Source organism: Glandiceps talaboti, chromosome 16 (assembly GCF_964340395.1).
Source record: "Glandiceps talaboti chromosome 16, keGlaTala1.1, whole genome shotgun sequence".
Lineage (NCBI taxonomy): Eukaryota > Metazoa > Hemichordata > Enteropneusta > Spengelidae > Glandiceps > Glandiceps talaboti.
In genome coordinates, this window is record NC_135564.1 from 23,669,217 (window position 1) to 23,682,587 (window position 13,371).

Here is a 13,371-nt window from a genome sequence, read left to right on the forward strand (position 1 = left end):
CCACCAAAAGCCACCATTTCAAGCTGCAAATTGCAAAAGCACCTAGGCAGGAGGGGGGGGGACAACCCCCTCCTGACCACACCCCAAGTGTGCATTTGCTCCGCTCAGCAACAATTCCCCCCTCTTGTGACAAAATCCTGGGGAGAACACTGTAAGGAATATATAAATGCAAAGAAAGGATTACAAGATCATGTAGTTTCCAAGATCGAAATGAAAATATTAAAAAAATATTTATTTTTCATATTTACTGGTGTCATATTTCATTAATTTTAAAGAAGCACAAAATAATATTACTCCTAAAACAATCATATCAAGAAAGATGTTTGCTGCAAGTTTGGTTGCAATATCTTTATTCTGACATTTTTTATGATTTTTTTTTATACAACAAAGAAATGGGAGAAAAATATCCTTTACCGCTACCTTAAAGTGAGTTGTGTTCTCGCTTACACATGTCCATCCTATGTAATTTCTCAGACTTGGGGATATCTGATTTCATTCAAATGTGGTATGTGGTACAGTAATAAGGAAGTCAACGCCATAGTGCCATAGTCGCATTCAACTGAAAAATGGCCCATTGAATTTTGCTTTCTTGGCACCTTAGAGCGCTTTGTGGCTGGTTGAAGTTTTTTTAGCTCCGCTGTTAGCGAAAGCTGAAAGCGTAGCTTTGGGTATAGGTTGTATTAAGGTATAGAGTATAGGTGGAATCATTGGTGTCCGTCAAACTTTTATATTTTCATTATTTTCTCCGAAAGTGACAGTCAGAATTCTTCGATATTTGGTGTGCATGTTCCCTTGGGGGAGGCTATTCAGATTTGTTCATGCCAAGTTGATCTGTGTCATTTTCAATTTTTTATGATTTTTTTTTCAAAAAATGACATTTTCATCATCTCTTCGAAAACTTTTTATCAGATTGCTTTGATATCTGGTGTGTTGATGCACAGAGGGTAGCTTACTTAGCTTTGTTAATTTGAAATTAGCACGTCTTCATTTTTATTTTTTATGATTTTTTTTTTGTAATTTGAAAAAAAAATGAATATGTTAATGAGTATTATGACCGACGCCATATTGGAAATCAGTCGACGAGACTTTAAGTAAACTGCCACTTTTCAAAAGACACTATTGACGTCAAACAAGCAATGTAATATGTGCTATAGTCATAATTCTACGCATTGGGCGCCCAAATGACAAGCGTTTGTTCGAAACAGAGTTGTAAACTTCAAACCCTTCTACATAATCAGCCAGTCCGCAACATCCTCATTTGCATACTCTATCCTGATTTGACCAGAAGCTGAAGCTGACCTCATTTGACCGGGTGATTTTCCACAGCAAGTAACAACACAGGACGTTCTTGGTACTCACTAAAATCACACTTCAGACCCACTATAAAAGTGTGATGTTTTCAGATAACATGTAACTTGTGATTAATTCTATATTGTCGTGCAATTTGGAGTGACAGTGAACCAGAATGAAGACAACTTGCGTAAGGAAGGCATGCCTAGGCATGCGGTTGAAGTTATGCAAGAGCAGTCTCACTGCCGACTGTGAATCGATCGACCAAACTTTGTTTATAGCCCGACAGTTCACATGTAAAGTTAAACGACATGAACATGTCTTGCCATTTCCAAAATGCAAATATTTGGCAAGTAAAAATAATTAAAATAATTACAACTTTAATTTGGCTTCAGACTTTGCATTGTTTTGCGTATCTTTCCCCATTTTACATGTAAATCCGAAAAGGTTCTCTTGAGTCATGTCAGTGATCATACAGGCATTTGTTTCCCGAGTTATGTCTCAGAATATTTATATCAGAATACAATGAAATGTCGATAATATCGTTAATATTGACGTAGTCAGCCAACTATATATGAAAGGGGTAAAATTACACTTGTTTCTGTGATCGCGCAGGTTCACTCACTGCGAAAGAAAGTGTCTTATTCTTTCGCAGTGAGTGAACCTGCGCGAATTGTTGTTTTCGAGTGAAAACCCGTCTTGAATTGTTTAACTCCAACAAATGAAGACATGTCAAGTTATATTTTGAAAGTTGTATCGCTAGTGTGAGACGATTTTCTCACGTACTAATAGTAGTATTAGTACTATCGAGGCTTACTTGGACTTGGACCTTACTCCAGTTCATCGGGAAGTTTAGCCAGTCCGATAATTCTTTCTGGTTTAGTTTACAACACTTTAGATCACGCAGATCTTGTTGTTGTGATGAAAAGAATTAAAAAAAAAGATCACTTCAACCATTTTGTTGTGTTTTCTTTGTGAAAGGTAATCGAACATGAACGAGTGTTACCACTGTAACGTATGGCTGAGAATGACTCTCTCTTCCGGGTACTTGGGATTGTCGCCGTACGGAAACTAAGATGGCGATTAATACATTTCTTCCCTATATATATCTCTACAACTAGTACAAGTTGAATGTTGTTGACTTGGTAAATTTGTTAGAAAATTGAAATTCAAATTGCCTCAAAATTGTTTTAGATCCCTAGTTTATTTCATTCATCATTAAAATTTCCCAGGGTTAAAGCTGTAAGACACTGGAATTATTTATAGCCAACCTCAAAATCCTCTTTTTTTCTTTTTCTTGTGTGCATTTCCCAGTCATTTTTTTTCTGAGATTTTGTGCAATTTTTCATAACAATAGATTTTTGTTATAAAATGCTGACTTATGGTATACAAGTACAATACATTACCAACTTCTGTGTAAAATGTGTTTTATAGTGAGACATCATATGAAACCAGTAACCACTTTATTAAATCGCTAAAACAAAACTGCATAGTGAAGAACTAAACCACTTCTACATGTCACCTAAATAAAAAATTAAATTAAAAAAAAAACAGCGGAGCTATTCTGACCAATAGGTTGCTTGTTATATATATTTGTGTCGGTATGCCAATACTAAAATGAATTTCGAGGTCCGGCTTTCAAGTTCGAGATACGTACGAAGCGAACATCGAGTAAAACTCATGTCAGCCGTTTACATGTATGTGCTTCATACTGAGCAAGTCACTTTGTCTAATTTGAATACTTATATCTCGCTTCAAGTCTCCCCATGCTATTAGAATACGCCGTTTAGGTGTAACCTTTTACTGGGTGTAGCAAAACCATTCTAGCCAATGAGAAAATGTCATATGTCATCTAGGTAATAATAACGTACTCTGATTCCTGTATCTCTACAACTTCTGATTGCCTCACATCGACAGGAACAGCTAGCGATCCGAGGCTTAAGGGGCGAAATCAACAGTTCATTGTTATATAAATTCCTTTAGTTTGGGGGGGTGGGGCGATTTTGCTTTCAATTGAATTTGTTTTGCACTCAAAAATATTGTGCTCACAAATCTTTTGCAAATGCAAAAATAAAGGTCAAATGGCGACAAAAAATTTAAAAAGTTATTCGCCACATTAAGGGACGTACATACAATGTTTTATACATTGTAACTTTTAGGTCTGTTAGCAAGATTTAACGTAACATCATGTTGTATCAAGTATCAAGGCATCACTGACCATTGTAAGTCAGAAATGGTTATACTGTGTTGAAAAGTCAGCATACATATCCATGTATGGGTCATGCCAAGCATTGGTTGAACTTTTTAGTCCCCGCCGGACAAAGTCCGGGACGGGGACTTATGGATTGGGTTCCATCTGTCCGTGTGTCCGTGCATCCGTGCATCCGTCTGTCCGTCCGTCCGCAGCCGTTTCTTGGAGATGCCTGGACCGATTTTTTTCAAACTTGGTACAGGGGCAACATACAATGGCATACATATGCACGTCAATTTGTTGTCATGATACGATCCAATATGGCCGCCTAGCAGCCATTTTGTTTGTGAATTTTCCATGTCCAAAGCCATAACTCAGACATACTTGAACAGATCTCATTCAAAGTTGGTATTAGGACAGTGTTCTATGACATACATGTGCATATTCATTGTTGTTGTGATACGATCCAATATGGCCGCCTGGCAACCATTTTGTTTGTGAATTTTCCATGTCCAAAGCCATAACTCAGACATGCTTGAACAGATCTCATTCAAAGTTGGTATTGGGACAGTATTCCATGACATACATGTGCATATTCATTTTCATCGTAATATAATCCAATGTGGCTGCCTGGCAGCCATTTTGTTTGAGATTTTTCTATGTCCAAAGCCATAACTCAGACATGCTTGAACAGATCTCATTTAAAGTTGGTATTAGGACTGTGTTCTATAACATACATCTGCTTATCCATTTTCATTGTGATACGATCCCCCCTACCCGACCAATCCTTTACTGTTGTATCCATGTTCCATGTCCAACAAGCAGACACAACATATCTAAGTCTGTTTGATGTAGGTTCACAAGTGTTGTTGCGTGATCAGAGTAGTGATAATTCCTTAAAACCCAATCACAGCGGGAATTATGTCATTCTGAATGACTTGTTCAACTTGAAGTAACATTAATACGTGGCTAGACAATGGAAGTACCTTTTTGACATTTACATCGCCAATAAAACACTTTTGTTTTACATATTCTTTTTGGTCTGCAAGAACAGGAATATTCCTAAATGCCCAAGTTGAATAGGGAAATCGCTCACGATGTATTCTCACATGGCAGTCGACCAGTCAGTGTCACATCTGTTTACATTTGCGACGTAAGTGATGAACATATTTAGTGATTCATAGCACAAATTTCGTTACATAAAATGGCCTTTTTTCTTTCACTTTCTACTACAAATCTCACTTTACACTCGATCCATCCAGACTTTGACCAACCATCGTCATGTGAATATTGCACAAGTCCATGACCTCATCAATGCATTCCCATGTAAAATTGTATACATGTATGTTGATAAGAAATGTTCCTGAGTTGATACAAATGTTCTTATGAAATGTTCCTATGTTGATACAAATGTTTCTACGAGAAATGTTCATGTATTGATACAAATGTTTCTAAGAATACTTCTCAAAGGGTTGCCGACAGTCTGCATTCTACTTTTGGTTCCGTCGACAATATTTATTCAACATCGCAAACTACAAAGGCATGTGAACAGTGCAATTCTGTCAAAATGTAAAACCTCATCAAAAAAGTTCAGTTTTTCTAGTCCGTTTGACGGCCCCACTATAATATCGGAATAGTCGACACCCATTGCACTAAAGAGGAGATTTATCGTGTAACTAGCATTTGATGCATGGCGTTGAATTTCCACCCTGCGCTGTCTAATTTCTGTGTGTCCAAAGCGACGATTTCCCATAGTGTGAATCACAGATGATTTGGCAAACCAGTGAATCTGGTTCAAATTGTAATTGGATACGATTTCCATAAAATCAAGGGTACGTTACTCGACGGTGTTATCGATTCTGTCGCAAGACTAGAACTCTTCTTTCTACCCATATTAGATATTTGCTGATCTAAACGGCACGTTTTCGACGGTAACACTTTGCCGATGATTAGATTTCTTTTAGTTTCATCGATGTAGACTTGGTTGTCTTATTTTACAGGATGGTATGTGCTGCTGTTGTTTGTTCACGTACGGTAGTCGAGGAGTAGTCGCTGAAAGTTCACCGGTTCACATAAACCAATGACAAATGTATTATGCTGTTGTTTTTGACACTCCAAAAGCTTTAACAATTTCACTGTAGTATGAAAGGCGGTGATCAAAAATACTTTTTCGAACAGAAAATGCCATTGAAAATGCTTGTTCCATCGTGTTTGTGGAGACAAGTTTCCATGTTAGCCATGCTATTCATTCCAAAGTTTCTTACTCGACTACTATTAGGCAAATTGAATCGAATAAAGAATCGCACCCTTTCGAACATGCTTGTCTCTCGGATACTTTGTATCCATATATCACCTGTATATTGTTGACATGATAGCATCGGCAACTTTGATTATATGTCTACTGAGGAACATTTATATCAACATAGGAACATTTCATAAGAACATTTATATTAACTCATGAACATTTCTTATCAACATATGCAATTTTACATTAGGGTATATTGATGAGTTCATGGACATTCAAAGTAAGTAACTTAGAAATATAATTATATCGAATGATATAAATGTAAGAGGTTTAATTTAGTTTGTAATTTGACATATACTAAATATGCTCAAATTCAGCTGACGAATCCACAACTCAGATTTTACGACCGGTGATTGTATGGCTAGCAACAGCTTGATAATACGCTGTGTGGAACGGTTTTACTTTGTCAATTTAGTCTTGTTATTCTCAAAATTTTTCGTGAGACAATCATGTTATCAGAAATATTAAGTAGTTCACAAACAAGCTGCATCAAAATCTTGTGTACTTCTCATGACAATCAAACTTTATTCTATATTTTAAATTGAAAGGTACTCTTGTACTGAACTAGGATGCTCTTGTTGGTACATCTACATTAAAAATAGATTTGCTCATCCACGATCAAATTTAACTGTGAAGCAAAATTTATGTATCCCATTGTAATATTGTGTCATTAGTCCCCGCCGGATGTAGTCCAGACGGGGACTTATGGATTGGGTTCCGTCTGTCCGTGCGTTCGTCTGTGCGTCCGTCCAGAGCCGTTTCTTGGAGATGCCTTTACCAATTTTTTTCAAATTTGGTACAGGGGCAATATACTATGGCATACATATGCACGTCAATTTGTTTTATGATACGATCCAATATGGCCGCCTAGTAGCCATTTTGTTTGCGAATTTTCCATGTCCAAAGCCATAACTCAGACATGCTTAAACAGATCTCATTCAAAGTTGGTATAAGGATAGTGTTCTATACAATGTACATGTGCATATCGATTTTCGTCGTGATACAATCTGATATGGCTGCCTGGCAGCCATTTTGTTGGCGCAGTTTTCATGTCCAAAGCCATAACATGCTTGAACAGACTAGTGATATCAAAACAACCATATGAGGCCAAACAACCATAACCAGGTTTGAAAATGACAACATAAACTGCCAGTTCCTTAAAACCCAATCATAGCGGGGACTATGTCATTTTCAATGACTTGTTCATTCATATAATAAAGAGTTGCAGAATAACTGGATTATTTCATTTACCACGAATGTAAAAAAAAAATCCAAATAAATTTACAAAATAAAAACTCAATTCTATTTAGTGCAGAGATTGACAAGACAGTGGTATTGCTTAAAGAAATTTTTTTGATAGCTTAATCCTCTTTCTCTGTAACTTGTACTTGTGTACAGACAAATACAGTGCAGCTCACATAAAGCATCACCTGAGTGCGTGCATCACAAAAGGATCATTCTTGCACAATTGGGGTGCTAACTATGCATTGATGCACTGTTGTTGTTGCATCATCAAAGTATCTGCATGGAACAATGCTCGCATCTCTCATACAGAATAAACAGCACTTTATGCGCACATGCTTTGTGACTTAGTAATAATCATGTACTCTGCTATCCAGATTCAATGTTTATAATGAGATGCTGATGCATTGTTTACTTAGATGCACTGTTAATGAGATGCTCTGTGGACACCTCAAAGGTGCAAATTGAATGCTGTTTACATACACTAATCCCCAAGAGCATTGTTCATGAAGTTTTCCAGCATAATGCTTTGAAGATGCAAGCACAGTTCATGCACAATCTCCCATCATTATGCTTGATCTGTACTGTACCCCTTGGGGAGAAAATGATTAAAAAAGATGTGATGAATTGGTTGATCTAATGTAGGAAGGAAGATTTATGTAAATTCAAATTTTAGCATCTACAATAGAAATATACAGTAAACTGGCAAAATTTATTGTGAGGTAACAAAACAGAGGTATACAAACCTGTTTTATTGACTTCATTATTAGTATTCATGTAGTATATGTATGAAATCAATTTCCATTAAACACTCAGCCCCCACCCCCCTAAAACTAGTGGCAGCACTTACAACACTAGACGACAGGACCACCAATTTTTAGCACAACTGAACTGAGGTTCAGTAGTGCTATAGGGATCGCCCGGCGTCTGTCTGTCTGTCTGTCTGTCTGTCTGTCTGTGTGTGTGTGTGTGTGTGGATGTGTGTGTAAACAACTTAAAGTCAAAAACCGCTGAACCGATTGCCACGATATTTGGTGGGTCCATTACCTTGGGTGTCTAGTTGGGAAATTGTTCAAATCAAAATGATCGCATCACAGGTGTGTGATTTGGGTCAAAAAATGTGATTTTTGGTCAAAAAACTTAAACTCAGAAACTACTGGGCAGATTGGTATGAAATTTGGTGGGAACATTCTTAAGGGGGTGTAAAGTAAGATTTGTTCATGACGGGATGATTCCATCAGTGATATGCAAATTAGGGCTAAAAATGTGTCTTTTTGGTTAAAAATCTATAATTCCAAAACTACTGAGCAGATTGGGATGAAATTTAATGGGAATGTATCTAGGGATGTATGGACAAAGAAATATTAAGCATACCATGATTCCATGAGTGATATGCAAATTAGGTGTAAAAATGTTCATTTTTGGTCAAAAACTTATATCTCAAAAAGTACTTGGTCACCGAGTCTGAAACTTGGTGAGATGTTATTCTTCAAAACATTTTGACAAAATTGGCCCTAGCGACCATGACCACGCCCTTAGCAACAACCAAATGGCAGTATATTTTGGTCAAATAACAACATCATCTGGTAGGCCAATGAGTAATCATTCAAAAAATGTATGCAAATATTGTAGCAACCATGACCACGCCCATAGCAACAGCCAAAACTGTCGTGTATTTCACAAAGATAACAACAGGGATTAATAGACAATTGAATAAATGTTCAAAAAATATATGTAAAATTGCCTAGCAACAAGACCACGCCCATAGCAGCAGCCAAATAATCATGTATATTGCAAAGATAACAACAGGAATAGAAAGACAAATGAATAAACATTCAAAAAATGTATGCAAATGTGCCTAGCAACAAGACCACCCCCATAGCAACAGCCAAATGATCACATATATTGCAAAGATAACAATTGGGATTAATAGACAATTGAATAAACATTCAAAAAATATATCTAAATATGCCTAGCAACAAGACCATGTCCATAGCAACAGCCGAATGATAGCATATATCATAAAGATAGCAACATTGTTGGCTAGGCAACTGGATAGTCATTCAGCAAATGAACACCTATTGTTAGCATGGACTACCATATGGATAAACATTTTTAAAAACTGTACAGTTGTGCTACAACGCCATTGGCGGGTTTTATTTTTTTGCAGGACTCTACATTAACAATTTTACTAGTCCTGTGGGATACTGAGTTTTTTTACTCCAGTGTGGAACCCTAATTTCTCATGACAATCAAGTTTGTTTTATATTTGAAAGACTCTTGTACTGAGCTTAGGATACATGTACTCTTGTCGGTATATCTACATTGTTATTAATAAGCTTAGAAATAGATTTGCTCATCCCTTATCAAATTTAACTGTGAAACAAAATTTATGTATCCCATTGTAATATTGTGTCATTCATTCATATGATAAAGAGTTGCAGAATAACTGGATTCTTGCCAGGAATAGAGAAAACAAACAAATAAATTTACAAAATAAAAACAGATGTGTATACAGTGCAGAGATTGGTCAGTGGTATTGCTCAATGAAATCTTTTGACAGCTTAATCCTCTTTCTATATAAGGTGTTCTTGTGTACAAACAAATACCCTCTGGGGAGAAACTGGATTAAAAGATGTAAATTCCTATTTTAGCATCTACATGTACAATAAAAATACAAAGTAAACCGGCAAATTTTGTTTAGTATGATAGAGTCAAGATTTTGATGGAGTAAGTAGTTTAATATAATAATAATAATTTTGTGTCTTTTTAACTTTTTGGGGTAAATATTTGATCACAACTGTAGGGCCCATTAAAATTCCTATACGGCCAATTTATTTTTGCTGGAATGGGGCCATTTTCACATTGGTATGTTTTGACTTCCCAATCACTGGTGGTACATACATTATGGACCATATCCAGATAACTTTGTTTCACAATGTATGTAATCAATATGATGAAATGGCAGCCCAGTTTTGTGGTTAAAAATCAATATTTACTACCTAACTCAAAAAATTATACATAGAGACTCTATTTTACCCCATACTAATTTATTATCATTCATGAGCAAATTTTCTTTTCAGACATTGACCTTGACCATCAGGGTAGACTATCAAAATATGGATTTATGAATTGGGTTCCGCCTGTCCGTGTGTCCGTCCCTCCGTCTGTCTGTCCGTCCCTCCGTCCGTCCGTCCAGAGCCATTTCTTGGAGATGCCTGGACCGATTTTTTTCACACTTGGTACAGGGGTAACATACAAATGCATACATATGCACATCAATTTGTTTCATGATACGATCCAATATGGCCACCTAGCAGCCATTTTGTTTGCAAATTTTGCAATTTTGTAGGTGTAGTTTTCATGTCCAAAGCCATAACTCAGACATGCTTGAACAGGAGACCCCCCCCCCCACCAAGTTCACGCATAATATATCCCACTATATGCGATCTGTACTGTATCTGTACTGACAGGAGGGGTAGAGGTAAACTATCTTCTGTATTTTTCATTCAGCATCATAGGAGCATACTAATACATTTTTCTGATTGCTAGAACACATCTTTACAGAAAGTATGCTTTCTTTGAATAAGTACAGCTTGTAATGTTGACATACATGCCAAAGATATCCGAATTAATTAAAATGTCCTGAGATTGCTGAAGGTAAATGGGGTAAGCAGGGTTCGACACTGGAGTAAAAAACTCACTATCCCACAGGACTAGTAAAATTGATAATGCAGTAGTCCTGCAAAAAATTTGGTGGTCCTGTCTTTGAGTGCTTTCACTTGTTCTCTTGGACTCTTCATCTCTCTTAGTTTTTGCTCTACTTCTAATTCACTTTTCCAAACCCCATATTTATTTCAAACCCTGTGTTCTAATTGAACTGTCTATTTCTTTGTAGTTGTTTGTGCATCACCAACTCCTTACTGTAATTTTATTCTCTTTTTTATGTTTTGGAACTTCTTCTCTTTTTTTGTTGCTTTCTGTGAGTAGTTTTGTCTTAATTGGAGGGGGGGGGGGGAGTATGTTATGTGGTCTTATTTCTAGCTTAAATACTACATAACATTTCTGGTACACATTGATCTAACTATTGCATTTTTAAAAGACAAAAAATTACCTTCCCATGGAGCAAGTCTTTATAGTGTTGTCCTTAGTGCATATTAGAATGTATTTACAACATAAAAATAAATAAATTTGAAGGTTACCAGCAGTTACAGCAAAATTTTGTTACTAATTACATGTACAAGTCACCTCGTCTATTTTCGTGTCCATATACTTCCGGGTTGACACAAACGTTAAACGTGATATAGTCGGCCCTATAATTACTAAGAAATGACAAAACCGTTCGCAAAATGAAGTTCAGAATTTTAATTTTTCAAACTGAATATCAATATCCACTACACAATAACTGGTTTCGTGTATTAAGAAATTTCCCCCAAAACACGACCTCGCAACATGGAGCATGGAATCGTGTCACTGTTACTCGCTAAGTTAGCAGTACTACTACCATGGTTTCATTGGAGGCTGTAAGTTATACCGGTAAAAATTACGATCATCACATCATGTAGGAAGTACAAAAACATAGAACACGTTGTTTTCTTGCTGATTAAACTCACTGAAATAACAACACGATCAAATTGTGTCTTCGATTTTGACAGCCACCATTGTTATGATTGAGCTTCACGTAGTTCCGTTGAACGCAGCCGGGCGAACGCTGACATTCAATTTGTACAGTGAGCTCGTCAATAACCTACCGAATAATTAACTCAGAAATGTAGTTTAAATACTAACTGATCTAAAAATTACTGTTAGGAAAGACTACGTGTCGGTACATTAAATACGAAATCACGCGACAAAGATTTCAACCTTACTAATTTACTTGTTACAGTGTAGATGCCAGACTTACCCGTATTATACACATATCATCGTACAACTAATTTTATTGGCTATAATATTAGCTACATTTGAAAGGTCTCACTTGATTGGCTCACCCTTCGCTATTCCTGTTTTCAAGAGACACCCCACCAGAATCAAGGGCCACGTTGTACAACAATGGCGTGAGATCGCCTGTTGGGCGACTTTCCCACCGGGCGTGCTTTTTCGAAAACTACACAACATAAGCTTTTATGACTCGAAATCATAGAAAATCTACCCCGTTTCCAAACTAATCATAATTTTATCGTGAATAGACATCCGGAATTGGTCAAAATAGCAAATTAAAAATCAAATGAATTTTACTATGACCGTGAATTCATATATATAATTCAAATATACCTATTGAAAAGTCACTATCCCGTCGGACTACCTGCAATGGGCATTTCAGTAACTTTTACTGGTCCTTACAGAAAGTTACTAGACTCGGGATAGCGGGCCAGCGTGTATGTCGAACCCTGGTAAGGGTAAGATGTCTTATGTGCTTAGTACACAACACCTACATATGTAATCAATACAGTAATATGGTTTTGTGATTGTTAGAATATATTAGTTTTCTATTTTGAATATTTAGCAAAATATGTGAAAATAAATACCAAAAATATCTGGAAGCTTTAATTTGCCGATTCCTGAAAATTCGACATTTTTTCCGGAAAATGACACAAAGTTTCCATTCTTTGTTAAACAACCATCATAGATGACGTACTCCTTGCTATTTGGGAGCAGTTAGTGCATCATAATTTTCACTGTTAGCATTTTGTTTCTCATTCAGTAGACTCCAATAAATAAAAAAATACCTATGTTGGAGGTTTGTGGGGAGGGGGGGGGGGTGCATGGTTAGTGACGTCATTAGCCGCCATATTGGAAAATGCATGTTTTTCAGTCACTCGAAATTTCACGATGTACAATGTAAAACGTAAAACTACAAACTACAAAGTGTTTCAGAGTAAAATTGAACACAAAGCTGATGATTGGGAATTATATCGCTACTTTATCTAAAGGGATATTGGTGTATTACAGTCTTTTGACAGTTCTTTGGAAACAAATGGATGTGTACTTTATGATGTCAATCATGTCAATGGCATTGAATATGTTTGTCATGCTTGTCGTTACGGAATCCTGTCAGCTTGTAGGTATGAAATATGTTTATTATTTTGAGTCACACCTTGTGTTAGGATTAAAACCAACTAAAAGTCATAATTAGAACCGTTTTTAGATGTCGTTCAACAGTGTATTAGCACGTACGTAAACATCTCTTAAAACATTGAGTAGTGGGCTGTCTCCCAACAAACGCAGGCTGAACACATCAAAGTTCTGAGCAGCTTGTATGTAAATTTAAAGGGGCGGCAGCAAATTTAATGGGTTGGCAACAAAATTTAATTGGACGACCCTTTATGGGGCCCGTGGAGAACAC

At 36.6% G+C, this 13,371-nt stretch overlaps 1 protein-coding gene across 8 annotated transcripts in view; it reads left to right on the top strand.

The window, feature by feature from the left end:
* The window catches only part of LOC144447869 (neogenin-like), a 281,364-nt gene that overhangs the window by 50,936 nt on the left and 217,057 nt on the right, over positions 1 to 13,371 (top strand). The gene's annotated exons all lie outside the window — the stretch shown is intronic.